Consider the following 27,500-nt stretch of genomic DNA (forward strand, 5'->3'; position numbering starts at 1 on the left):
ATAATTAGAGAGAATGAAGGAGAGAGAGAGAAACAACCTGGAAGCAAGGTATTCCTAATTACTGATACAAATGTATTCAGAGGGAGTAGCAGCATAGTTATGTTATTGTCTGTCTGGTGCTGTGATTTGTGTGAGTGTGTACGTGTTTGTGTGTGTCTGGTCCTGCCTTGATTGTGAATGTTTCTCCTCCCGTGTTAATTGTTTACTCTGGCTTATTACAGAGTGTGTGTCATTACCAATCTGTGTGTGTGTGTGTGTGTGTGTGTGTCAGAGGAGGCTGGTGGGAGGGGCTATAGCAGGATGGGCTCATTGTAATGGCTGGAATGGGATAAACGGAACATGGAACCACATCCTCCTATATCTCTTCCTACCAGCCTCCTCTGGTGTGTGTGTGTACCTACCACCGAAGTGCTCACCACCCATCCCTTTGTGTCGTCAGGGACACTGTGACAGACAGAGGAAAGGTAGAGAGGGAAGAAAGGAAAAGATAGGTGTGTGTGACCTTTAACCTTAATTTAACTAGGTAAGTCAGTTAAGAACAAATTCTTATTTCCAATGATGGCCTACTCCGGCCAAACCCTCCCCTAACCCGGATGACTCTGGGCCAATTGTGCGCCGCCCTATGGGACTCCCGTTCACGGCCGGTTGTGATACAGGTGATACAGGGGAAGGAAGACAGAGAGAGAGATGGTGGGGGGAAGGAAGACAGAGAGAGAGATGGTGGGGGGAAGGAAGACAGCGAGAGAGAGATGGGGGAAAGGAAGACAGAGAGAGAGATGGTGGGGGGAAGGAAGACAGAGAGTGAGATGGTGGGGGGAAGGAAGACAGAGAGAGAGAGATGGGGGAAAGGAAGACAGAGAGAGAGATGGTGGGGGAAGGAAGACAGAGAGATAGATGGTGGGGGGAAGGAAGACAGAGAGAGAGATGGTGGGGAAGGAAGACAGAGAGAGAGATGGTGGGGGGAAGGAAGACAGAGAGAGAGAGATGGGGGGAGGAAGACAGAGAGAGAGATGGTGGGGGGAAGGAAGACAGAGAGAGAGAGATGGTGGGGGGAAGGAAGACAGAGAGAGAGAGATGGGGGGAGGAAGACAGAGAGAGAGATGGTGGGGGGAAGGAAGACAATGAGAGAGAGATGGTGGAGGGAGGAAGACAGAGAGAGAGATGGTGGGGGGAAGGAAGACAGAGAGAGAGATGGTGGAGGGAGGAAGACAGAGAGAGAGATGGTGGGGGGAAGGAAGACAGCGAGAGAGATGGTGGAGGGAGGAAGACAGAGAGAGAGAGGTGGGGGGAAGGAAGATAGAGAGAGAGATGGTGGGGGGAAGGAAGACAGCGAGAGAGATGGTGGGGGAGGAAGACAGAGAGAGAGATGGTGGGGGGAAGGAAGACAGCGAGAGAGATGGTGGGGGAAGGAAGACAGAGAGAGAGAGATGGGGGAAGGAAGACAGTGAGAGAGAGATGGTGGGGGAGGAAGACAGAGAGAGAGAGGTGGGGGGAAGGAAGACAGAGAGAGAGATGGTGGGGGGAAGGAAGACAGAGAGAGAGGGTGGGGGGAGCAAAACAGAGAGAGAGAGATGGTGGAGGGAGGAAGACAGAGAGAGAGATGGTGGGGGGAAGGAAGACAGAGAGAGAGATGGTGGGGGAGGAAGACAGAGAGAGAGAGATGGTGCGGGGAGGAAGACAGAGAGAGAGATGGTGGGGGGAAGGAAGACAGAGAGAGAGATGGTAAGGGGGAGGAAGACAGAGAGAGAGATGGTGGGGGGAGGAAGACAGAGAGAGAGATGGTGGGGGGAGGACGACAGAGAGAGAGATGGGGGGAGGAAGACAGAGAGAGAGATGGTGGGGGGAGGAAGACAGAGAGAGAGATGGTGGGGGGAAGGAAGACAGAGAGAGAGAGATGGTGGGGGGAGGACAACAGAGAGAGAGATGGTGGGGAAGGAAGACAGAGAGAGAGATGGTGGGGGGAAGGAAGACAGAGAGAGAGATGGTGGGGGGAGGAAGACAGCGAGAGAGAGATGGGGGAAAGGAAGACAGAGAGAGAGATGGTGGGGGGAAGGAAGACAGAGAGAGCGATGGTGGGGGGAAGGAAGACAGAGAGAGAGAGATGGGGGAAAGGAAGACAGAGATAGAGATGTTGGGGGGAAGGAAGACAGAGAGAGAGATGGTGGGGGGAAGGAAGACAGAGAGATAGATGGTGGGGGGAAGGAAGACAGAGAGAGAGATGGTGGGGAAGGAAGACAGAGAGAGAGATAGTGGGGGGAAGGAAGACAGAGAGAGAGAGATGGGGGGAGGAAGACAGAGAGAGAGATGGTGGGGGAGGAAGACAGAGAGAGAGATGGGGGAAAGGAAGACAGAGAGAAAGATGGTGGGGGAGGAAGACAGAGAGAGAGATGGTGGGGGAAGGAAGACAGAGAGAGAGATGGTGGGGGAAAGGAAGACAGAGAGAGAGATGGTGGGGGGAAGGAAGACAGAGAGAGAGATGGTGGAGGGAGGAAGACAGAGAGAGAGATGGTGGGGGGAGGACGACAGAGAGAGAGATGGTGGGGGGAAGGAAGACAGAGAGAGAGAAAGATGGTGGGGGGAAGGAAGACAGAGAGAGAGATGGTGGGGGGAGGACGACAGAGAGAGAGATGGTGGGGGGAAGGAAGACAGAGAGAGAGAGGTGGGGGGAAGGAAGACAGAGAGAGAGATGGTGGGGGGAAGGAAGACAGAGAGAGAGATGGTGGGGGGAGGACGACAGAGAGAGAGAGATGGGGGAGGAAGACAGAGAGAGAGATGGTGGGGGAAGGAAGACAGAGAGAGAGATGGTGGGGGGAAGGAAGACAGAGAGAGAGATGGGGGAGGAAGACAGAGAGAGAGATGGTGGGGGGAAGGAAGACAACGAGAGAGAGATGGGGGAAAGGAAGACAGAGAGAGAGATGGTGGGGGGAAGGAAGACAGCGAGAGAGATGATGGGGGAAGGAAGACAGAGAGAGAGAGATGGGGGAAGGAAGACAGTGAGAGAGAGATGGTGGGGGAGGAAGACAGAGAGAGAGAGGTGGGGGGAAGGAAGACAGAGAGAGAGATGGTGGGGGGAAGGAAGACAGAGAGAGAGATGGTGGGGGGAGGAAAACAGAGAGAGAGAGATGGTGGAGGGAGGAAGACAGAGAGAGAGATGGTGGGGGGAAGGAAGACAGAGAGAGAGATGGTGGGGGAGGAAGACAGAGAGAGAGATGGTGCGGGGAGGAAGACAGAGAGAGAGATGGTGGGGGGAAGGAAGACAGAGAGAGAGATGGTGGGGGGAGGAAGACAGAGAGAGAGATGGTGGGGGGAGGAAGACAGAGAGAGAGATGGTGGGGGGAGGACGACAGAGAGAGAGATGGGGGGAGGAAGACAGAGAGAGAGATGGTGGGGGGAGGAAGACAGAGAGAGAGATGGTGGGGGGAAGGAAGACAGAGAGAGAGAGATGGTGGGGGGAGGACAACAGAGAGAGAGATGGTGGGGAAGGAAGACAGAGAGAGAGATGGTGGGGGGAAGGAAGACAGCGAGAGAGAGATGGGGAAAGGAAGACAGAGAGAGAGATGGTGGGGGGAAGGAAGACAGAGAGAGCGATGGTGGGGGGAAGGAAGACAGAGAGAGAGAGATGGGGGAAAGGAAGACAGAGATAGAGATGGTGGGGGGAAGGAAGACAGAGAGAGAGATGGTGGGGGGAAGGAAGACAGAGAGATAGATGGTGGGGGGAAGGAAGACAGAGAGAGAGATGGTGGGGAAGGAAGACAGAGAGAGAGATAGTGGGGGGAAGGAAGACAGAGAGAGAGAGATGGGGGGAGGAAGACAGAGAGAGAGATGGTGGGGGAGGAAGACAGAGAGAGAGATGGGGGAAAGGAAGACAGAGAGAGAGATGGTGGGGGAGGAAGACAGAGAGAGAGATGGTGGGGGAAGGAAGACAGAGAGAGAGATGGTGGGGGAAAGGAAGACAGAGAGAGAGATGGTGGGGGGAAGGAAGACAGAGAGAGAGATGGTGGAGGGAGGAAGACAGAGAGAGAGATGGTGGGGGGAGGACGACAGAGAGAGAGAAAGATGGTGGGGGGAAGGAAGACAGAGAGAGAGAAAGATGGTGGGGGGAAGGAAGACAGAGAGAGAGATGGTGGGGGGAGGACAACAGAGAGAGAGATGGTGGGGGGAAGGAAGACAGAGAGAGAGAGGTGGGGGGAAGGAAGACAGAGAGAGAGATGGTGGGGGAAGGAAGACAGAGAGAGAGATGGTGGGGGGAGGACGACAGAGAGAGAGAGATGGGGGAGGAAGACAGAGAGAGAGATGGTGGGGGAAGGAAGACAGAGAGAGAGATGGTGGGGGGAAGGAAGACAGAGAGAGAGATGGGGGAGGAAGACAGAGAGAGAGATGGTGGGGGGAAGGAAGACAACGAGAGAGAGATGGGGGAAAGGAAGACAGAGAGAGAGATGGTGGGGGAGGAAGACAGAGAGAGAGATGGTGGGGGAAGGAAGACAGAGAGAGAGATGGTGGGGGGAAGGAAGACAGAGAGAGAGATGGTGGGGGGAAGGAAGACAGAGAGAGAGATGGTGGGGGGAAGGAAGACAGAGAGAGAGAGGTGGGGGGAAGGAAGACAGAGAGAGAGATGGTGGGGGAAGGAAGACAGAGAGAGAGATGGTGGGGGGAGGAAGACAGAGAGAGAGATGGTGGGGGGAGGACGACAGAGAGAGAGATGGTGGGGGGAAGGAAGACAGAGAGAGAGAGAGATGGTGGGGGGAAGGAAGACAGAGAGAGAGAGATGGTGGGGAAGGAAGACAGAGAGAGAGAGAGAGATGGTGGGGGAAGGAAGACAGAGAGAGAGATGGTGGGGGAGGAAGACAGAGAGAGAGATGGTGGAGGGAGGAAGACAGAGAGAGAGATGGTGGGGGGAGGGAAGACAGAGAGAGAGATGGTGGGGGGAGGAAGACAGAGAGAGAGAGAGATGGGGGAAGGAAGACAGCGAGAGAGATGGTGGAGGGAGGAAGACAGAGAGAGAGATGGTGGAGGGAGGAAGACAGAGAGAGAGAGGTGGGGGGAAGGAAGACAGAGAGAGAGATGGTGGGGGGAAGGAAGACAGCGAGAGAGATGGTGGGGGAGGAAGACAGAGAGAGAGATGGTGGGGGTTAGGAAGACAGAGAGAGAGAGAGATGGTGGGGGGAAGGAAGACAGAGAGAGAGATGCTGGAGGGAGGAAGACAGAGAGAGAGATGGTGGAGGGAGGAAGACAGAGAGAGAGGTGGGGGGAAGGAAGACAGAGAGAGAGATGGTGGGGGGAAGGAAGACAGCGAGAGAGCTGGTGGGGGAGGAAGACAGAGAGAGAGATGGTGGGGGGAAGGAAGACAGCGAGAGAGATGGTGGGGGAAGGAAGACAGAGAGAGAGAGGTGGGGGGAAGGAAGACAGAGAGAGAGATGGTGGGGGAAGGAAGACAGAGAGAGAGAGATGGTGGGGGGAAGGAAGACAGAGAGAGAGATGGTGGGGGGAAGGAAGACAGAGGGAGAGATGGTGGGGGGAAGGAAGACAGAGAGAGAGATGGTGGGGGGAGGAAGACAGAGAGAGAGAGATGGTGGAGGGAGGAAGACAGAGAGAGAGATGGTGGGGGGAAGGAAGACAGAGAGAGAGAGAGATGGTGGGGGGAAGGAAGACAGAGAGAGAGAGATGGTGGGGAAGGAAGACAGAGAGAGAGAGAGATGGTGGGGGGAAGGAAGACAGAGAGAGAGATGGTGGGGGAGGAAGACAGAGAGAGAGATGGTGGAGGGAGGAAGACAGAGAGAGAGATGGTGGGGGGAGGGAAGACAGAGAGAGAGATGGTGGGGGGAGGAAGACAGAGAGAGAGAGAGATGGGGGAAGGAAGACAGCGAGAGAGATGGTGGAGGGAGGAAGCCAGAGAGAGAGATGGTGGAGGCAGGAAGACAGAGAGAGAGAGGTGGGGGGAAGGAAGACAGAGAGAGAGATGGTGGGGGGAAGGAAGACAGCGAGAGAGATGGTGGGGGAGGAAGACAGAGAGAGAGATGGTGGGGGTTAGGAAGACAGAGAGAGAGAGAGATGGTGGGGGGAAGGAAGACAGAGAGAGAGATGCTGGAGGGAGGAAGACAGAGAGAGAGATGGTGGAGGGAGGAAGACAGAGAGAGAGGTGGGGGGAAGGAAGACAGAGAGAGAGATGGTGGGGGGAAGGAAGACAGCGAGAGAGATGGTGGGGGAGGAAGACAGAGAGAGAGATGGTGGGGGGAAGGAAGACAGCGAGAGAGATGGTGGGGGAAGGAAGACAGAGAGAGAGAGGTGGGGGGAAGGAAGACAGAGAGAGAGATGGTGGGGGAAGGAAGACAGAGAGAGAGAGATGGTGGGGGGAAGGAAGACAGAGAGAGAGATGGTGGGGGGAAGGAAGACAGAGGGAGAGATGGTGGGGGGAAGGAAGACAGAGAGAGAGATGGTGGGGGGAGGAAGACAGAGAGAGAGAGATGGTGGAGGGAGGAAGACAGAGATAGAGTCAGATAGAGAGACAGACATTAGGCGTGCCCAGTTGTCTTAATGAATCTTAATGAGAGTGTCAGGGGATGAATCCCAAATGGCACCCTATTACTGACGTAGTGCACTGAACCCTATGGGCCCTGGTCAAAAGTAGTGCACTATACAGGGAATCAGGTGCTATTTGGGATGCACACATGATGTCTCCGGTAGAGCTGTTAGTTTGTTTTCCCTTCTGGCAGAGAAAGAGAGAGGGGGGGGGGGGGGGGTCTGAATACAGAACAGAGGTATTAGAAAGAGTGGCAGGGCCCCTGATCTACACTGGAGTTAAGGGGATTTCTGGTGATGTGACCAGGCCGTGAGTGTGTGTGTGTGTGTGTGTGTGTGTGTGTGTGTGTGTGTGTGTGTGTGTGTGTGTGTGTGTGTGTGTGTGTGTGTGTGTGTGTGTGTGTGTGTGTGTGTGTGTGTGTGTGTGTGCGTGCGTGCGTGCGTGCGTGCGTCTATGTCATTGTGTGTGTGTGTGTGTGTCTGTGTGTGTCTGCGCCAGTCTTTGTTCGCCTGTGTGTGTCTACGTCAGTGTGTGTGTGTTTGTGTGCGTACGTCTCCCTCCATCCAAAGTGCCCATGTAAATGAGTTGTTCAGGTGGCAGTGCTAAGTGTCTGTGTAGAAGCCACATGGCAGTCAGGACTGGTTCTACCTTCATTCTCCCTGGCAGCTGGTGATTTGTTCTCCCAGAGACAATCCACCCAGGTGAGACACACACACACGTCTCAGTCTGACTGGATTTGTTAAGAGTAAATGGGGGGTGGAGGAAGGGCTGGTGGAGAAGATTGGAACTAGAGGTGTTTCAATGCAGTGAGTCGACGACAAACAGTGGATCTAAAGTCAAGGTGTTGATTTGAACTGATTAGAGAGGATGGTAGATGAAGGCTGAATCTACCGGGATCGATTCAATGCGCCTCAAGTGAAACTGCCTCTAGATTAAAACCAGCGAGCAATTAGAAATGTCTCTCAGCTATGCTGCAGGTGTTTGCCTACCGTGTGTTGACAGTGAATATTGGTAGAGAAAGTGTGATTGTCTGGGGCTGTATTCGTAATAGGAGTTCTGATCGAGGATACGGGCCCTGGTTTCTCTGCAGAGATGGAGGTGGGTCCATGTTTAACCCAGGTAGACACAGACCAGGGATGTGTGGAATATGTCAACCTCTTCCCTACAGCACAAAGGCTCTGGTCAAGAGTAGTGCAGGTTACAAGGAATGTGAGACCCATCCTAAATGTGTCCTGTGTGTTGAATCCAGGTAGAAGTAAGACCATCCAGGCCCATCCATGCCATCCAGGTCTTTGTCTGTCTCTCTACCCCTCTTTATCTCCCAGGACTTCCTCGCCATATGCTGACCAGCCTGGGGGTCAGGTTACTGGGGTCACAACCTTGCCAGCCTCCACAAGACACCAAGTGCGGCACAGGAAATTGAAGGAAGTGTGTGTGTTTGCGTGGCCTGTGCGTGTGTGTGTATGTCCTGTACCCATCTGTCACATTAGAGGTGCATTGCGTAACAGATCACCCCCCTCCCCCCTGCACCCCTTGGGAAGGAGTTGTGAGTATCTGAGATGAGGAGTGAGGGGTAGGCGTTGCTGGACTCTCACCCCTATCGGCCCAATTTCAGCCCCCTGCTGCCCCGGCCCTCTGAGCCAGATGGGATGCCAGTCTCACCCTTCACCTTTGACCCCCCCCGTGGCAGGGTGACTGATGGGCCGGCCCTATCGCTGTCACCAGGCTTTGTACGAACTGACGGGCATCTGACACCAGACTGGGTCTCCTTTATTAACCAGAGAAATGACTGGCACCTGAGCAATACCCGCTCAATAGTATAATACTAGACTACACAAAAGGTGTGTGAGTGTGTGTGCAATTGTGTGTGTGTGCAATTGTGTGTGTGTGTGTGTGTGTGTGTGTGTGTGTGTGTGTGTGTGTGTGTGTGTGTGTGTGTGTGTGTGTGTGTGTGATTGTGTGTGTGTGTGTGTGTGTGATTGTGATTGTGTGTGATTGTGTGTTTGTGTGTGTGATTGTGTGTGTGTGTGTGATTGTGATTGTGTGTGTGATTGTGTGTGATTGTGTGTGATTGTGTGTGAGTGTGTGATTGTGATTGTGTATGTGTGATTGTGTGTGTGATTGTAATTGTGTGATTGTGATTGTGATTGTGTGATTGTGTGATTGTGTGTGTGTGTGTGATGCAATGTTCCAACATCAAGTGGACAGCCTTCCCGGAAGAGTGGAGGCTGTTATAGCAGCAAAGGGGGACCAACTCCATATTAAAGCCCATCATTTTGGTATGAGAAGTTCAACAAGCAGGTGTCCACATACTTTTGGTCATGTGGCATATAATCTAGTTATGAGTTCTGAGTTATTATTGGTCAATATGACATACAGCATGACCACTCAATACTATATACTACAACATGTTATTGGCTACCATGACGTGTGTGCTACTCATCCCTTATACCATGTAATTATGAGCACTATTACAGGTGTATATGGTAACAGAATGTTTACTACACTCTTGGTAGGGTTCCTAAAGGGTTCTTTGGCTGTCCCCATAGGAGAATCATTTTTGGTTCCAGGTAGAACCCTTTTTTGTTTCCAAGAGTAACTATTTTGGTGTTCATGTAGAACCTACCTGGAACCAAAAGAGTTCTACCTTGAAGAAAAAAAGGGTTTTTCAAAGGGTTCTCCTATGGGGACAGCTGAATAACCCCTTTAGGTTCTAGATAGCGCCTGTAGTGGTTGAAATGACATGATCATGAACAGAACTAGAGGACGGTCCGTTCGTTGTGTGACGTTTAAATGATTTGCACTTTAGCAATATATTCTACTGCTGGCCGTAATACTACACAAATACTTCACAAAGAGTTTTTTATACCACGTACTCAAGTTAACCAATGATACCAGGACGTTATAGCGCGTGTGAAACTATGTGGATAGATAGACAATGGATAGACAATGATTGACTTGATGTCTTGTCCTATTCCGCCCTGTATGCATGGGAACTGTCTACTCCTTACTTTTCATTCGAGGGCCTTAGCTCAATGTTTGCCCGTGCTCGTCATTCATTGACTGTCATGCCCTCCTCTTTCTCTCTCCTCTCTTTCTCACCCTCTTGCCCTTTCTCCAGCTTCCACTTTCTCCATCTTTCTTTATCGCCCCCCCCCTCTCTCTATTTCTCTATTTCTCTCTCTCTCTTTCTCCCAACCTCTCTCCCTCTAACCTGTCCTCTCTCTCTTTCTCCCAACCTCTCTCCCTCTAACCTGTCCTCTCTCTCTTTCTCCCAACATCTCTCCCTTTGTTGCCCCTAACCAGTTCTCTTTCTATTTCTCTCTCTCTCTTTCTCCCAACATCTCTCCCTTTGTTGCCTCTAACCAGTTCTCTTTCTATTTCTCTTCCATTCTTTTCATTCTTTGCCATCTCTTGATATTTCTCCAGGCGATTGGACAGACCTCAGAATGCCAAACAAAAGACAGCAGAATTATTGGAATAGGCTTACAGGGGAGACCAGGATCTAATGTTTCTATCGGAGGAGCCAAAGGGAACAAATATTGACATGACAGCCTAATTCCCTCTTTCTTTCTCTCTCTTTCCATCTTTCTCTCCTGGCTGCCTGGACTGCTCTTTTTTTTATTACAGACGAGGAGGAGTGTGAGGAGCGGTGTCACCGGGGAATGAAAGTGGAATTAAATGAAATATTTTTTGTTCTTTCGCTTCCTCGAGTCTTCCCACCTCGTTCTGTCTCTCTCTCCCTCCTTCTCTTTCACTGTGTCTCTCTCATTCCGGTGAGAAAGCAAAGCCCTTTCCACTAAGGCAAATAACCATTAGCGAGAGGGAGAGAGGGAGAAAGAAAAAGGAAGGCAGGAAATAAATGAAAATAAGAAAAGGTCATTTGTTTCTTTTTCAATATCCCTGTGTTCCTTTTTTAACTGTGTCTCTATTTATCTTTACTCAGACTTAGGTTGACTGGTGTGTGTGTGTGTGTGTGTGTGTGTGTGTGTGTGTGTGTGTGTGTGTGTGTGTGAGAGAGAGAGGTGCCTTTAACATTCACAATGTGCAACTCTGGTAATATAAGAAATATAATAGCCCAGTCCTTTTTAGGGTTGTACATTTTCTCATTATGTTCCCTTATTTATTGAACTAGGAAGACAGAGAGAGAGAGAGAGAGAGAGAGAGAGAGAGAGAGAGAGAGAGAGAGAGAAGGAGAGAGAGAGAAAAAGAGAGAGAGAAGGAGAGAGAGAGAAAAAGAGAGGGAGAGAGAGGGAGAGAGAGAGGGAGAAAGAGAGAAAGAGAGAGAGAGGGGGAGAGAGGGAGAGAGAGAGAGAGAGAGAGAGAAATAGAGGGATAGAGAGAGAGAGGGAGAGAGAGAGAGAGAGAGAGAGAGAGAGAGAGAGAGAGAAAGAGATAATAGGTTTTATTTAAACCAAATTGTCTCTGTTAGAGCCGTGGCATTGGATGGTAAAACCTGAGATATGTCCACGGGTCAGACAAATATCATCCTCCTCTTTGTGTGTTCCATTCCGCCCATCATCCTCTCTTTGTGTGTTTCATTCCCCCCATCATCCTCTCTTTGTGTGTGCCCAACATTCCATTCCCCCATCATATGAGAGACACGTTATTGATCAGCGATGCTGCCCGTTGCCTTGGTTTCAATGCATTTTCCCTCTCTCTTTCTCTCTCTCTTTCGTTCTCTCTCTCTTTCTGTCCCTCCCGAGAGCCCCAGCTCTCATCTCTCCTCCATCTGCCACCGCTCTCTGTCTCTCCTTCTGCTCCCCTGTCATCCCAGTTTGTTTGTCTCTCATCCCCCTTTCCACCAATCCTCTCTGTCTTCCTTGCTATCCCTCTAGCCTATCTCCCCCTTTCTCCCTGACTCTCTCTCCCCCTTTTTTCTCTCCTCCATTCTCGCTCATCCTCCCTCTGACTACAGAGGGGTTGGGTCAAATGCGGAAGACACATTCCAGTAGAATGCATTCAGTTGTACAACTGACTAAGTATCTCCCTTCCTCTTCCTCTCTATCTGAAGGTGACCTGGGGAGAAGAGGGGATGACAGGAAGAGGGGAGGAAGGTAGGAGGGGAGGAGGTGGAGTGAAAATTTGGAGGTTATGATGAGGGGAAAACAGCACATCAAGACCAATGAGAAACACTGAGTGCTGGTTCTGCATCACCCCCACTGACTCGTTTGTGGAATATCATGAATAATTGATTAAATAATGGCAAATGTAAGGAGAGAGATGTTTTAAAATTCAAATTGAAATCTAACACCAGCCATGGCATGGCATTCAACCACAGTACTTCAATAAGCTGATTGGTTGATAGCGGTGGGTCATGTGTGTTCATTGAGGTGTTGAGTATGCAGATTAGTTTGCCTGTCACGTAAACCGTAAACCTGGAGTGCTAACACACACACACACACACACACACACACACACACACACACACACACACACACACACACACACACACACACACACATACACACACACACACACACACAAATACACACACATACACACATGCACACAACCTTAACCTTAACCCTAATCTTAACTACAAAATAATCCTAATCCTAAATAATATCCAATAATCCTAATCCTAAACCTAACCCTAACCCCAACCTTAAACCCAAAACCTAACCATTAAGCTTAAAATAGCCTTTGAACAAATTCAGGACATGAAAGAAGTTCTGACTTTTCAAAAAGGTTGTTTTCCTACCTTGTCAGGACGTTCAGGTGAATTGTTCGGACATTGTGGTCCTGATAAGGTAGGAAAACAAGTACACACACACACACTTGGAAAACTACAGTAGTGGCAGAGAAGGAGTCTTGTACAACTCATACGCCTACGGTCACACAGATGGGTGCTACACATTGGTAGTGGAACGTTCCCCTTCCTCCTCATTCATTTGAAAGTGCTTCATAAATCCAATTCATTACTATTCATATTTTGCTTGAGGTAAAAACCAATGGGTTTTTAACTTTCATTGAATTATTTCAGTGGATAAACTGAAATGGAATGGCCTATTCAAGGACTCCTTCATTCTACAAGCCCTCCTTTCAGGTCAGATAGAATCCGATAGAATCCGATAGAATCTGTATAGAATCCGATAGAATCCGATAGAATCTGTATAGAATACGATAGAATCTGTATAGAATACGATAGAATCCGATAGAATCTGTATAGAATACGATAGAATCCGATAGAATCTGTATAGAATCCGATAGAATCTGTATAGAATACGATAGAATCCGATAGAATCTGTATAGAATACGATAGAATCTGTATAGATATATCCGTAAGTGCTGAGTGTCCATTTGGTGGGTGTGCTGATGGTATCTATCTGCATGATGCAGTGTTGGGGGTTACACATGTAACGTGTTACAGGGATGCTGCTACTGTTTCAATGTGATGACTAGTATTACAGTAACTGCTCAATGAAACAGGTTGTTACTTTTGTTATCACTCCCTTCCTATGACAGTTATTGATCCCAATAAATAGATTGCAATTGTTGTCGCCCTCTCACCGAGTTCCTGTTCGCGCACACACACCACTGCAAATTTCTTTAGTGAGGGAGACGAGAAACGGCAGCACCGTCTAAACTGTGGAGTTTCTCAGTGTGGAAGTCATCCCATTACATTGTTTTTTATTTTAATTTTTACCTTTTATTTTACTTGGAAAGTCAGTTAAAGAACAAATTCTTATTTTCAATGATGGCCTAGGAACAGCGGGTTAACTGCCTTGTTCAGGGGCAGAATGACATATTTTTTACCTCGATCATGCAACTTTTTGGTTACTTCTCCATCGCTCGAACCACTAGGCTACCTGCCGCCCCGGTAGGAGGCCAAAATGATAAGAATATAAGTGTAAAATGTCAACTGTGCCCAGGCGAGAAACACCTCTCTCTACTGCTAGAAACACGACTTCCAGTCTCTTAAAGCACCCGCAAAGAGAACACCTTACACAAAACTCGTAGCAAAAGACCCGCGATGCCTGACCGCTGCTGCTAGAGATGTGGGCCTTCCTCATCCAAACAAACCAGGGAGAGCTGAACAAGCTTGTAGCTGGGAACGTAGTAGAGGAAAGGCTGCCCTTATCCACGGCACAATCTGCCATTATCAGGCTACTTTTATAGGCCTTCAGGAAGTATTCATACCTCTTGTCTTATTCCACATTTTGTTGTGTTACAGCCTGAATTCAAAAATACCTGATGTAGCTGGGGATGCAAACTGGATGCAGACTGGAAACCACACATTAGCTGGGGATTTTAACGAAGAACGTTTGAGGAAACCGCTACCGAAGTTCTACCAACACATTGACTGTAGTACTCACTGTGGTAAAACATTAGACCACTGCTACTCAACTTTTCAAAATGCCTACAAGGCCCACCCTTTGACAAATCTGACCACGACTCCATTTTGCCCCTCCCTTCCTATCGGCAGAAACTCAAACAGGAAGTACCCGTGCTAAGATCTATTCAACGCTGGTCTGACCAATCGGAATCCATGCTTCAAGATTGTTTTGATCACGCGGACTGGGATGTGTTTTGGGTAGCCTCTGAGATTAACATCGACGTATACACTGACACGGTGACTGAGTTCATCAGGAAGTGTACAGGAGATGTTGTACCCACTGTGACTATTAAAACCTACCATAACCAGCAACCTTGGCTAGATGGCAGCATTCGCGCAAAACTGAAAGTGTGAACCATCGCATTTAACCATGGCAAGGTGACAGGGAATATGGCCGAATACAAACAGTGTAGTTATTCCCTCCGTAAGGTAATCAAACGGGCAAAACGTCAGTACAGAGACAAAGTGGAGTCGAAATTCAATGGCACAAACATAAGCTATGTTGCGGACACCGATGTCTTGCTTCCGGACAAGCTAAACACCTTCTTCGCCCGCATTGAGGATAACACAGTGCGACCAACGCGGCCCGCTAGCAAGGACTGTGGGATCTCCTTCTCTGTTGCCGACGTGAGTAAGGCATTTAAGCGTGTTAAACCTCGCAAGGCTGCCGGACCAGACGGCATCCCTAGCCGCGTCCTCAGAGCATGCACAGACCAGCTGGTTGGAGTGTTTACGGATATATTCAATCTCTCCATATTCCAGTCGGCTGTCCCCACTTGCTTCAAGATGTCCACCGTTGTTCCTGTACCCAAGAAAGCGAAGGTAACTGAACTCATTGACTATCGCACCGTAACACTCACTTCTGTCATCACAAAGTGCTTTGAGAGGCTAGTTAAGGATCATATCACCTTTACCGTACCTGTCACCCTAGACCCACTTCAATTTGCTTACTGCCCCAATAGATCCACAGACTCTGCAATTGCCATTACATTGCACACTGCCCTTTTCCATCTCGACAGGAGGAACACCTACAGTGGGGCAAAAAGTATTTAATCAGCCACCAATTGTGCAAGTTCTCCCACTTCAAAAGATGAGAGAGGCCTGTAATTTTCATCATAGGTACACTTCAACCATGACAGACAAAATGATAAAAAAATAAAAAAATAAAATGAATTTATTTGCAAATTAATTGGTTGAAGTGTACCTATGATTAAAATTACAGGCCTCTCATCTTTTTAAGTGGGAGAACTTGCACAATTGGTGGCTGACTAAATACTTTTTCCCCCCACTGTATGTACGAATGCTGTTCATTGACTACAACTCAGCATTCAACACCATAGTATCCTCCAAGCTCATCATTAAGCTCGGGGCCCTGGGTCTGAACCCCGCCATGTGCAACTAGGTCATGATCTTCCTGACAGGCCGCCCCCAGGTGGTGAAGGTAGGAAAGAACACCTCCACCCGCTGATCCTTAACACAGGGGCCCCACAAGGGTTCACTCATTGAAGTGGGTCTAGGGTGACAGGTATGGTAAAGGTGACATGATCCTTCTGATGACAGAAGTGAGTGTTAAGGTGCGATAGTCAATTAGTTCAGTCACCTTTGCTTTCTTGGGTACAGGAACAATGGTGGACATCTGAACTTCCTGTTCCCCCATGACCTCTTGGCCACGCACGACTCTAACTCAATCATCAAGTCTGCAGACGACACAAGAGTAGTAGGCCTGATTATCAACAATGACGAGACAGCCCACAGGGAGGAGGTGAGGGCTCTGGTAGAGTGGTGCCAGGAAAATAACCTCTCACTCAGCGTCGACAAAACAAAGGAGCTGATGGTGGAGTTCAGGAGAGAGCAGAGGGAGCACGCCTCTATCCACATCGACAGGACCGCAGTGGAGAAGGTGGAAAGCTTAAAGTTCCTCGGCGTCCACATCACTGGCGATCTGAAACTCTGCACCTTAGAGGATGCTGCCCAGTATACTGTGTAGTTGAAGTCGGAAGTTTACATACACTTAGGTTGGAGTCATTAAAACTTGTTTTTCAACCACTCCATACATTTCTTGTTAACAAACTATAGTTTGGGCAAGTCAGTTAGGACATCTACTTTGTGCATGACAAGTAATTTTTCAAACAAATGTTTTCAGACAGATTATTTCACTTATAACTCACTGTATCGCAATTCCAGTGGGTCAGAAGTTTACATACACTAAAGGCCGCTCTGCAAGGAAGAAGCCACTGCTCCGAAACCGCTATATAAAAGCCAGACTACGGTTTGCAACTGTACATGGGAACAAAGATCGTACTTTTTGGAGAAATGTCCTCTGGTCTGATGAAACAAAAATAGAAGTGTTTGGCCATAATGACCATCGTTATGTTTGGAGGATAAAGGGGGAGGCTTGCAAGCCCAAGAACACCACCCCAACCGTGAAGCACGGGGGTGGCAGCATCATGTTGTGGGGGTGTTTACTGCAGGAGGGACTGGTGCACTTCACAAAATAGATAGCATCATGAGGTAGGAAAATTATGTGGATATATTGAAGCAACATCTCAAGACATCAGTCAGGAAGTTAAAGCTTGGTTGCAAATGGGTCTTCCAAATGGACAATGAACCCAAGCATACTTCCAAAGTTGTGGCAAAATGGCTTAAGGACAACAGAGTCAAGGTATTGGAGTGGCCATCACAAAGCCCTGACCTCAATCCTATAGAAGATTTGTGGGCAGAACTGAAAAAGTGTGTGCGAGCAAGGAGGCCTACAAACCTGACTCAGTTACACCAGCTCTGTCAGGAGGAATGGGCCAAAATTCACCCAACTTATTGTGGGAAGCTTGTGGAAGACTACCCTAAACACTTGACCCAAGTTAAACAATTTAAAGGCAATGCTACCAAATACTAATTGAGTGTATGTATTCTTCTGACCCACTGGGAATGTGAGGAAAGAAATAAAAGCTGAAATAAATCACTCTCTCTCTGACATTTCACGTTCTTAAAATAAGTGGTGATCCTAACTGACCTAAGAAATTGAATTTTTACTCTGATTAAATGTCAGGAATTGTGAAAAACTGAGTTTAAATATATTTAGCTAAGGTGTATGTAAACTTCCGACTTCAACTGTAAGTATTCACACCCCTGAATCAATACATGTTAGACTCACCTTTCACAGCGGTTAGTCTTTCTGGTTAAGTATGTAACAGCATTGCACTCCTGGAATGTACAATATTATTCTCTTTAAAATTCTTAAACCTCCTTCAAGTTGGTTGTTGATCATTGCTTGACAGCCATTTTGAAGTCTTGCCATAGATTTTCAAGCCGATTTAAGTCAAAATGTAACGAGGCCCCTCAGGAACAACTCCAGTGTATATTTGGTCTTGTGTTTTGGTTTATGGTCCTGTTATAAGATTAATTTGTTTCCCAGTGTCTGTTGGAAAGCAGACTGAACCACGTTTTCCTCTAGGATTTTGCCTGTGCTTAGCTATATTCCATTTCTTTTAACCATAAAAAACTCCCTAGTCCTTGCCGATAAAAAGCATGCCCATAACATGAAGCAGCCACCATCATGCTTGACAATATGAAGAGTGGTACTGAAGAGTGTGTTGTGTTGGATTGGACCCAAACATAATGCTTTATAATCGGGACATTTATTTTTTTTGTTTTTTTGTTGAACCTTTATTTAACTAAGTCAGTTAGGAACAAATTCCTATTTACAATGACGGCCTACCCCGGCCAAACCTGGATGACAATGGGCCAATTGTTCGCCGCCCTGTGGGACTCCCAATCACGGCTGGATGTGATACAGCCTGGACATGAAGTGTCACACGCTGATCTGTTTCACCTGTCCTTGTGCTTGTCTCCACCCCCCTCCAGGTGTCACCCATCTTGTTCGTCTTGTTCGTCAAGTCAACCAGCATTTTGTCTCAATTATTCTCGCCCTCCTGGTTTTGACCCTTGCCTGTCCTGACTCTGAGCTCACCTGCCTAGCCACTCTGCCTGACCCTGAGCCTGCCTGCTGGCCTGTACCATTGTCCACTACTATGGATTATCGACCTCTGCCTGCCTTGACCTGTCATTTGCCTGCCCCTGTTGCTGTAATAAACATAGTTACTTCAACACGGTCTGCATTTGGGTTTTACCTGAAACCGAATATAAAGTACATTTCTTTGCCACATTTTTTGCAGTTTTACTTTAGTGCCTTTGTGCACTTATTCTGTACAGACTTCATTCTTTTCACTCTGTCAAATAGGTTAGTAATGTGGAGTAACTACAATGTTATTGATCCATCCTCAGTTTTCTCCTATCACAGCCATTAAACTCTGTAACTGTTTTGAAGTCACCATTGGCATCATGGTGAAATCCCTGAGCGGTTTCCTTCCTCTCCGGTAACTGAGTTAGGAAGAACGCCTGTATTTTTGTAGTGACTGGGTGTATTGATACACCATCCAAAGTGTAATTAATAACTTCACCATGCTTAATTAAAGGGATATTCAATGTTTGCTTTTTCATGTTTTTTACCCATCAACAAATAGGCACTACCTCAATGTTCTTTGTGGTTGAATCTTTTTTTGAAATTCACTGCTCTACTGAGGGATGTTACAGATAATTGTATGTGTGGGGTACAGATATGAGGTAGTCATTCAAAAATCATGTTCATGTTAAACACCATTATTGCACACAGAGTGAGTCCATGCAACTCATGTGACTTGTTAAGTACAGTGCCTTGCGAAAGTATTCGGCCCCCTTGAACTTTGCGACCTTTTGCCACATTTCAGGCTTCAAACATAAAGATATAAAACTGTATTTTTTTGTGAAGAATCAACAACAAGTGGGACACAATCATGAAGTGGAACGACATTTATTGGATATTTCAAACTTTTTTAACAAATCAAAAACTGAAAAATTGGGCGTGCAAAATTATTCAGCCCCTTTACTTTCAGTGCAGCAAACTCTCTCCAGAAGTTCAGTGAGGATCTCTGAATGATCCAATGTTGACCTAAATGACTAATGATGATAAATACAATCCACCTGTGTGTAATCAAGTCTCCGTATAAATGCACCTGCACTGTGATAGTCTCAGAGGTCCGTTAAAAGTGCAGAGAGCATCATGAAGAACAAGGAACACACCAGGCAGGTCCGAGATACTGTTGTGAAGAAGTTTAAAGCCGGATTTGGATACAAAAAGATTTCCCAAGCTTTAAACATCCCAAGGAGCACTGTGCAAGCGATAATATTGAAATGGAAGGAGTATCAGACCACTGCAAATCTACCAAGACCTGGCCGTCCCTCTAAACTTTCAGCTCATACAAGGAGAAGACTGATCAGAGATGCAGCCAAGAGGCCCATGATCACTCTGGATGAACTGCAGAGATCTACAGCTGAGGTGGGAGACTCTGTCCATAGGACAACAATCAGTCGTATATTGCACAAATCTGGCCTTTATGGAAGAGTGGCAAGAAGAAAGCCATTTCTTAAAGATATCCATAAAAAGTGTTGTTTAAAGTTTGCCACAAGCCACCTGGGAGACACACCAAACATGTGGAAGAAGGTGCTCTGGTCAGATGAAACCAAAATTGAACTTTTTGGCAACAATGCAAAACGTTATGTTTGGCGTAAAAGCAACACAGCTGAACACACCATCCCCACTGTCAAACATGGTGGTGGCAGCATCATGGTTTGGGCCTGCTTTTCTTCAGCAGGGACAGGGAAGATGGTTAAAATTGATGGGAAGACGGATGGAGCCAAATACAGGACCATTCTGGAAGAAAACCTGATGGAGTCTGCAAAAGACCTGAGACTGGGACGGAGATTTGTCTTCCAACAAGACAATGATCCAAAACATAAAGCAAAATCTACAATGGAATGGTTCAAAAATAAACATATCCAGGTGTTAGAATGGCCAAGTCAAAGTCCAGACCTGAATCCAATCGAGAATCTGTGGAAAGAACTGAAAACTTCTGTTCACAAATGCTCTCCATCCAACCTCACTGAGCTCGAGCTGTTTTGCAAGGAGGAATGGGAAAAAATGTCAGTCTCTCGATGTGCAAAACTGATAGAGACATACCCCAAGCGACTTACAGCTGTAATCGCAGCAAAAGGTGGCGCTACAAAGTATTAACTTAAGGGGGCTGAATAATTTTTCACGCCCAATTTTTTAGTTTTTGATTTGTTAAAAAAGTTTGAAATATCCAATAAATGTCGTTCCACTTCATGATTGTGTCCCACTTGTTGTTGATTCTTCACAAAAAAATACAGTTTTATATCTTTATGTTTGAAGCCTGAAATGTGGCAAAAGGTCGCAAAGTTCAAGGGGGCCGAATACTTTCGCAAGGCACTGTACATTTGTTACTCCTGAACTTATTTAGGCGTGCCATAACAAAGGGTCTGAATACTTAATGACTCAAGAAATTTTAATTTTCAATTAGTAATAATATATATATATAATTCCACTTTGACATTATGGGGTAGTGTGTGTAGGCCCAGCGATAAAATCGAATCTTCTCATTTAACCTTTTACTGCAGTGGGTAAAATCGGGTCACACAGAGTGATTCTTGGTACATGGAATCTATTGTACAGCAAAAGTATACACCTCAAACACATGGATATGGGCTCCAAAAAAGAGGTTGAAATGTTTTCAGTTTTGAGTTTGCATCCCAATATTACACATTATATACATCACAGAAGACTGAAATATGACGAAACCGCTTGACGTAGAAACACCGGATTTTCGGCGGCTTTTTAAAAATAATGTTCATAATTGTTCAATTATTAAAAAAAATACATTCCACCCATGAGCCCTCAATGTCATTCGACTGCAGGAAGGGCTACTCCATTTTAAATTCAGGCTGAAACTCAACAAAATGTGGAAAAATTCAAGGGCTGTGAACACTTTCTGAAGGCGCTGTACGTAATGTGACGTTGGAATTGTTTACGTTGAGTGAGGACGCGCAAAGTTTTGGGGTGTAACGCAAAAGTAATATAACAAGTAGTGTAACTAATTACTTTCCCCAGGAAGTAATAAGTCATGTAATTTGTTATTGTTGAAAGAAGTAACAAGTAATAGGTAATATATTGCTTTTTTGTATCGAAACCAACACTGGCGTGATGTCAGCATTATGTTATAGTGTCTGTACAGTACAGTTAACACATGAGGAGAATACACATGCCACATGCAATATACGTGTAACATTTAGGTTCTCTCTGTCTCCCTCCCTCACTGTCTCTCTCTCTCTCTCTCTCTCACTCTCTCTTACCCTTGCTCTGTTTACTTTTTCTTCCTCTACTTCTTCTCTCTTGTTCCTGCTCCATCCTTCGTCTCCTCTTCCCCGCAGTAACAGCACGATTCAGGGATCATTAATGGTTTAATGAAGGCAGCCATTTTTTTGCAGAGGAACATAACAATGGAAATTAGAAGTTTCGGCTTTTCTCTCAACACACTTTCCCTTCTTACTCTCCCCTTCTCCCTCTCTCTTTCGCTCTCTCTCTCGCTCTACCTGCTCTTCCTCTATCAACGATGACACACTCGCCTTACCTTCCCAGTAAACCGGGGAACATTCCCAGAACATTCCTATTAAGTTCTAGTTCGGGTCTTATCTACCATTAGGAAGATAAACTCCCAAAAACATTAAAATTAACTTTTTTTTTGATAACAAAATAGTTTTTTTTTGTCTTCAGAAAATGTTTTAAAGGAAATGTCTTTGGATTCTTCTCCTAACGTTTAGTTAAAGGTTGTGCACAACCTCTGCAACAACCACCACAGAACATTCCTCAAACGTTCTCATTAGGGTTCCAGGTAATGTAATAACAAAATGTACCAGTAATCTTTTTAGAACATACTGACACAATAAAATGTGAGAGCCATAGAAATGGTTCTGCGAAAACATTACGGGAAGGTTCTGCTAATGTTGATGGAGATATTATTAAAAACACCCAAGCAGGGAATATTCCCACAATGCTCTCATAAAGTTATAGTGTGACGTTGTGACATGATTGTTCCAATAACATTCCCTAAATATTCTTCAGCAATCCTGTCAGGATTCAATTAAATTGGTTCTGAGAGAACATTACTGGAACCTTCCGCCAACATTAATGGTGATGTCATCCGAGACACCTATAACAACAAGCAGGGAACATTCCCTCAATACTCTCATAAAGTTATAGTGTGATGTTATGACATGACTGCCTTATTAATGTCATCCCAGGTATAGGATCTTAATTTGACCAGTTTACTTCGACATTCTTTGGAATTCTGTTTTATGTAATAACTCGAAAAATTGAATAAGCATTGGGACCTCTGATGCGTATTCTAGTGCAAATTCATATACAAACATTGTATAATTGTCACGTTCGTTGAAATGAGTGGACCAAGGCGCAGCGTGCAAAGAGTTCCATATGTTTATTAAAATGAAGCTCACCAACAAAAACAATAAACAGCAAACGAGTCGTAACGACTGGAGTGCTCACAGGCACCACACGAAAACAAGATCCCACAAACTAAGGTATGATCCCCAATCACAGACATTTTCATAGAACCAATTCTGGTTGCTGGGTTCTCTCTATAGATAGGGGTGTATAGGAGTGAGGAGATTTGTTGGACATGGAAATGCCCATCACTGATGAACCAAACAAACACCTGCACTTCTCCGCAGGCAAGCCTGGTTCCTGCTCTCACTCACACAGACATATTTTCCCATTTGTTCATTTCCTTCTCAGTAAGTTTCTGACAGTTGATTTGTGGTGTTTTTGAGGCAGAGAGAGCGAGAGAGAGAGACAGAGGGAGAGGGAAAGAAAGTTGAGAAATAGGTTGAGACAGACAGAGAGGAGAGAAAGAAAGAGAGAGAGAGGGGTGCAGTGTGTAATCTGGCCCGACACAGTGACACAGTGACACACAACACAGGCCTGTTCAGCTCTCTGGGGGCAGACAGGACAGCGACCAGTTAACCTCCCTGACAGGCGGACAGAGCTGAAAATACACACAGACACAATACACACACTTAGGTATACACCCTGTACAATACACACAGACACAATACACACATTAGGTATACACCCTGTACAATACACACAGACACAATACACACATTAGGTATACACACTGTACAATACACACAGACATGTATACATACTGTACAATACACACACTTAGGTATACACACTGTACAATACACACAGACATGTATACACACTGTACAATACACACAGACACAATACACACACTTAGGTATACACACTGTACAATACACACACTTAGGTATACACATATTACACATATCACATAGACACGTATTCCTACTGTACAATACACACAGACACGTATACATACTGTACAATACACACAGACACGTATTCATACTGTACACTACACACAGACACGTATTCATACTGTACAATACACACAGACACGTATACATACTGTACAATACACACAGACACGTATTCATACTGTACAATACACACAGACACGTATACATACTGTACAATACACACAGACACGTATTCATACTGTACAATACACACAGACACGTATTCATACTGTACAATACACACAGACACGTATACATACTGTACAATACACACAGACATGTATTCATACTGTACAATACACACAGACACGTATTCATACTGTACAATACACACAGACATGTATTCATACTGTACAATACACACAGACATGTATTCATACTGTACAATACACACAGACATGTATTCATACTGTACAATACACACAGACACGTATACATACTGTACAATACACACAGACACGTATACATACTGTACAATACACACAGACATGTATTCATACTGTACAATACACACAGACGTGTATACATACTGTACAATACACACAGACATGTATTCATACTGTACAATACACACAGACACGTATTCATACTGTACAATACACACAGACATGTATACATACTGTACAATACACACAGACGTGTATACATACTGTACAATTCACACAGACATGTATTCATACTGTACAATACACACAGACATGTATTCATACTGTACAATACACACAGACATGTATTCATACTGTACAATACACACAGACATGTATTCATCTGTACAATACACACAGACATGTATTCATACTGTACAATACACACAGACGTGTGGAAGAAGGCTTAAAAGGACATTGAAAAACACAAATGTGATGGCTCACACAAGCATGTGCACACACCCACACCCACACACAAAGTCACAAACACACACCCACACCCACACACAAAGTCACAAACACACACTCACATCGCACATGCATGTGCTTTAACAGACACATGTACTTTAAAACCTACAGTGACTCCCCATTCCGCATGCGGGAGCCTAATCATCGCCTGACACTAATTAGCCTAACTCAACGGATATAAATGTCCCTAGAATATATTCCTATTCATGAAAATCACAAATTAAATATATTGAGTCACAGCTTAGCCTTTTGTTAATCACCCTGTCATCTCAGATTTTCAAAATATGCTTTACAGCCAAAGCTAGACAAGCATTTGTGTAAGTTTATCGATAGCCTAGCATAGCATTTTGTCTAGCTAGCAGCAGGTAACTTGGTCACGGAAATCAGAAAAGCAATCAAAATAAACAGTTTACCTTTGATGAGCTTCGGATGTTTTCACTCACGAGACTCCCAGTTAGATAGCAAATGTTCCTTTTTTCCAAAAATATTATTTTTGTAGGTGAAATAGCTCCGTTTGTTCTTCACGTTTGGCTGAGAAATCGCCCGGAAATTGCAGTCACGAAAACGGCGAAAAATATTCCAAATTAGCTCCATAATAACGACAGAAATATGGAAAACATTGTTTATAATCAATCCTCAAGGTGTTTTTCTAATATCTATTCGATAATATATCCGTCGGGACAATTAGTTTTTCAGTAGGACCGATTGGAGTAATGGCTACCTCTGTATTTTACGCGAGAATCTCTCTGGGAGCATCAGGTGACCACTTACGCAATGTAGCCGCTTACGGGTATTCTTCAACATAAATGCGTAAAACTACGTCACAATGCTGTAGACACCTTCGGGAATATGGAGAAAGAGTAATCTGGTTGATAGCCCATTCACTGCGCAATAGGGACTCATTGGAACGCAGCGCTTTCAAAACAGGAGGCACTTCCGAATTGGATTTTTCTCAGGTTTTCACCTGCAACATCAGTTCTGTTATACTCACAGACAATATTTTTTACAGTTTTGGAAACTTTAGAGTGTTTTCTATCCTAAGCTGTCAATTATATGCATATTCTAGCATCTTGTCCTGACAAAATATCCCGTTTCATACGGGAACGTTTTTTTTTCCAAAAATGAAAATACTGCCCCCTAGTCACAACAGGTTATTTTACCAGCCACATGTACTTCACCAGCCATATGTACTTTACCAGCCATATGTACTTTACCAGCCACATGTACTTTACCAGCCACATGTACTTTACCAGCCACATGTACTTTACCAGCCACATGTACTTTACCAGCCATATGTACTTCACCAGCCACATGTACTTTACCAGCCACATGTACTTTACCAGCCACATGTACTTTACCAGCCATATGTACTTTACCAGCCATATGTACATTACCAGCCACATGTACTTTACCAGCCATATGTAGTTTACCAGCCACATGTACTTTACCAGCCATATGTACTTTACCAGCCATATGTACATTACCAGCCACATGTAGTTTACCAGCCACATGTACTTTACCAGCCATATGTACTTTACCAGCCATATATACATTACCAGCCACATGTACTTTACCAGCCATATGTAGTTTACCAGCCATATGTACTTTACCAGCCACATGTACTTTACCAGCCACATGTAGTTTACCAGCCATATGTACTTTACCAGCCACATGTACTTTACCAGCCACATGTACTTTACCAGCCATATGTACTTCACCAGCCATATGTACTTTACCAGCCATATGTACTTTACCAGCCACATGTACTTTACCAGCCACATGTACTTTACCAGCCATATGTACTTTACCAGCCACATGTACTTTACCAGCCACATGTACTTTACCAGCCACATGTACTTTACCAGCCACATGTACTTTACCACACAGGCCCACAGACACACATTGTCAGAATAACATGTTAATGGTATAGATTTGACTCATGGAATATGAATGAGGCCTGCTGTGTGCTTGTAACAGTCCATCTGTATGGAGATGTACAGACAAGTCCTGTATGACATGAGTGTAGACACACAATACTGTGGCCTGACAACTGCTAGGGCCACGACCCCTTTATTTTAATCTCAATTTGCTCTCTTCTCCCGCCACGCTTTCTTTTTTCTTTTTCTCCCTTCTTTCTTTCTCGTCTTTTATTAAAGTCTGCCTCTACTGTCTTCCCCTCCCTGTCGCTGTTGGGCACCACAAATCACGTTGGGGAAAGGCGAGAAAGAGAAAGGTGGAGAAAGGGAGAGGACATAACGAGAGTTCCCTACAAAAGCCGTGGCCACATCTATCTACTGTGTTGACACACTGAGACACAGCTTGACCAGGCAGCTGGCGTCCAATTTCACACTGACGGAGGTGACCACCACAATCACCATCCATCTACCTCCCTCTCTCTTTCTCTCTGCCTCTCTCTGTCATTTCCTTCCTCTCTCTCTCTTTTCCTCCGTCTTTCTTTGCTCCCTCTCTTTCGGTTTCTCCCTTTCCCTTACCAGCCCGCCCTCCCCTCCCCCCTTTTCTACTTCCTTTCCCCTTTCTCCATCCACCATGCTGCCAGCTGCAGGGGTGAAAAATAAAGTCCAAAATCAGTTGTCTCCACCCCTCCTCCTTCTCCTCCTCATCCACCCACCCCTCCCTCTTAGCCATCAGCCATAGCAATCAGCGGGATCTTTACTGAAAGCAGAGTGTGGCAAGGAGAGAGCAAGAGAGAGAGAGAGAGAGCTTGCGTGCGTGCCTGTGTGTGTGAGCAAGGAGGAGAAGGCCGCTCTCTATTGATCAGTGCAGACAGCTTCATTATCTGCACTTACTGGACCCAGTGCCTCAACAACCAGCCTTACAACACCACTAACACCACCACACCACCCTAATACTGACTGGCTGACTGGAGCTCAGGATGGACTGACTGGATAGTGCTGGATATGTCTACTGATAAAGACAGAAAGAAAGGAGAGGGAGACAAAAATAAATACAACAGGGCAGAGTGGCATAATGTGTGTGTCTGCTCACACACACACACTCTTCCCACACACACACACTCTTCCCACACACACACACTCCATCTGCACACTGTATCTTTGTTTCATCACCTGGAGAAAAGGGGTAAGGGGTGAGGGGGTTTGGAGATTGGAGTTAGGGGTGCTGTTGGAGGGGGGGTTGACAAGGTGTTGCCGTGGTAACCAAGTGCCGGCCTCGTTAGCGCAGCAGGTGCTAATAGAGATAACGAGAGAGGGAGGAGAGGTGAAGAGAACCCACCCAGACCCCCATTTACACCACTTTACCTTTCGCTCCTTCCCTTGTTCCCCCCTTCATCTTCCAATCTCACCCATCGAGGCGCTCCCTTTTTCTCCCTTTCTCTCTCTCCCGTTCTCTCTCTCCCTTTCTCTCTCTCCCTTTCTCTCTCTCCCTTTCTCTCTCTCCCATTCTCTCTCTCCCTTTCTCTCTCTCCCGTTCTCTCTCTCCC

This window comes from Oncorhynchus mykiss, chromosome 21 (genome assembly GCF_057628025.1).
Source record: "Oncorhynchus mykiss isolate SJ-2025 chromosome 21, ASM5762802v1, whole genome shotgun sequence".
Lineage (NCBI taxonomy): Eukaryota > Metazoa > Chordata > Actinopteri > Salmoniformes > Salmonidae > Oncorhynchus > Oncorhynchus mykiss.